We start from the raw sequence: 2,500 nt of genomic DNA, 5'->3' as shown, positions 1-2,500 counted from the left end.
CCCGGATCCCCGGCGGAGGCGCCCGCCGGCAGGGAGGCAGGGAAGGCGGCCGCGAGAGCGGTCTCGCCCCGGCCGGAGGCTCCGGAGATTCTCTGATGCGTTCTGAAAAGCGAGTGCCTAGAAATCTCCGCGAGCGTGCCCGAGCCGGGGAGGCCGACTTCCGGACGTCGAGTTTGACCGGGGCGAGGCCGGGATTCCGTCCGGGTCTCCGGAACCGCCCCCCGGCCTGGGCCTCCGAATCCGCTCCCTCAAGGGCTTCCGGAGAGTCAAGGTCTACCAATTGCCGCCCGTGTCACGCGGTAGACCTGGGGGCCGCCGGGGACTCGGGGGCCCGGCCGCGGCGCCGGCGTCCAGGTCTACCCGTCCTCCCCGAGCCAGAGGGGCGGACGGGTAGACCTGGGCCACCCTTTGCCGGGGCGCGGGCGGAAGACCAGGACTCCGCCGCGGGCACCCCCGCCTACCCACCCCCCCCCCACCCGTGGCCGTTCGGGCAGGTCTACCGCCGCGGCGAAGGAGCCCGGAACGGCGGGTGCGGGCAGGCCGTTTCTGCCCTTCCGGGGGGAGGAAAGGTAGGCCCGCACGCCCGCCGCCCCGGTCCATCGGGCCCTTCCCCTGGCGCGGGCGTCCAGGTCTACCGGTCCGGCGAAGGGTGGGGAGGCAGGCCCGCCCCGCGCACGAGAGAGCTGTCCGCCGCGCCCCACCCACCCCCGGCCCCGTATATCGCGGGCAGGCGGAGGAAAGGGCGGTGGACCTGGACGCGGCTCCCCGGGGAAGGCCGGGTCTGACGCAACGGTGAGGTGGAGCGGGGAGGGTTGGGGGGGGGTGGGGGTGTCCGGGGTGCGGACGGTAGACCAGGACTCCTGCGCGGGAGCGGGGGCGGTGGAAGCCCAGGCTGGAAGGCCCGTTCTACCGGCACGGGGGGAGGGCCGGCGGGTCGGAACGGTGCAACCGCGCCCGGTAGGCTTGGGCGCCCTGTCCAGGTCTACCGGCCGCCCGGCCGCCCACCCGCTTGGCGCCAACCCGGACCTCCTCCGCTGAGGCAGGAAGGGGCTCCGTCAAGGCGGAGGGCGTGTCGCCCGGCCTGCCGAAACACGGGCGCCCGGGAGGCCAGGTCATCCGGCTCGCCCAAGGCCTCCGTCGGGAGACCCGGCCAGGTCTACCGGACAGCCCCCCGCCCGCACACGCACACGCACAGGTGGCAGGACCGCGCCACGCCCAGGGGACGTGTCCCCCGCCCCCCACGGCACCGTTGGGCGGGGGAACGGGAGGTGGACCTGGACACGGCTCCCCGGGGTAGGCCAGGACTAACGGCCCGGTGAGGGAGAGCAGGGGGTGGGGTTGCCGGGGCACGGGAGGTAGATCAGGACTCCTGCGCGCGTGGCGGGCGGTGGGGGGCGGGGAGGGTGGGGGAGGCCGGGCTGGGAGGCCAGGTCTACCGGGCGGGGGGGGGCGGGCCGGAGGGGCAGGCCGTGGGAACCGTTCGCCGCGGGCGCGGCCGGACGGCGGACCCGGGCTCCGGCGCGGGGTCCCCAGGCTGCAAGGGGTTCCAAGGGGCCCAGGTCTGCCGGTCTGCCCTCTACCGGCCCGGCGGTGGCCGGTAGACCTGGACCCCTTGGCCACTACCGATGGAGGAGGAGGAGGAGGAGGAGGAGGAGGAGGCCTGGACCGCGGTTTGGGCGTTGTGGGGGGTGGCGGTGAAGGTGAGGTTGCGTTTTTTTGCTGCGTGCCTGCCATGGTGGCGTGCCTGCCCCCCCCCCCACGGACCGTCGGGTGGACCTGGCCGCCTGCCGCTTTCGCGGGCTCCGTCATCCACCCCTGCCGGGGCGTGGGCCGGTCGGCCTGGTCTCCGAGGACGGGGAAGCCCAGGTCTGCCCGGGGCCCGGGGGTGGGGGGGGGGGAGAGGAGAGGGGAGTCGTGTTCAGGAGGGGTGAGGACAGGGCGTCTGTACGCCCCGGGCCTGCCGCCGAAGCTCTAGGGCTGGGCGCCCGGCTCGCCGGGTGTCCCGCGACCGGGGCCCTGACGGTCACCCGCGACCGGGAGACCTCGGCGCCCCGGCCCCCCGAGCCCAGGTCTACCGGACCCCACCCCCAACCCCCTTGGCCTCGAGGGGCCCGAAGTGGACCTCCTCCGCTGCGGCAGGAAGGTTCCGCTACGGGGCGGACGACGGGTCGCGCGGCCTGCCGAGCCTCGGGCGCCCGGGAGGCCAGGTCATCCGGCTCGCCCGAGGAAGCCTTCGGCAGTCCTGGGCTCCCCGGCTTCGGAGGCCAGGTCTACCGGGGGGGGCTCCGTTGCCCTGGGGCGAAACGAGCGCACGGCAGCGCCCGCGAGGGGACCGAGCGGGGGCGGTGGGGGGCAGACGGGGAGGCCCGGCCTAACGGCTGCCCCCGGCGGCCCGGTCAACCGGCCGCGGACGGAAGGACCTGGGCGCCCCGTCTGCCGGAGCCCAGGTCTACCGCCGCGCTCCCCCCCATCCCGCGGGCCGGCGGTCAGGTCTCCCTGG

Source organism: Eublepharis macularius, unplaced genomic scaffold (genome assembly GCF_028583425.1).
Source record: "Eublepharis macularius isolate TG4126 unplaced genomic scaffold, MPM_Emac_v1.0 Eublepharis_35, whole genome shotgun sequence".
Lineage (NCBI taxonomy): Eukaryota > Metazoa > Chordata > Lepidosauria > Squamata > Eublepharidae > Eublepharis > Eublepharis macularius.
The sequence above is the reverse complement of the archived record's forward strand: the minus strand, read 5'-3'. Positions refer to the sequence as shown.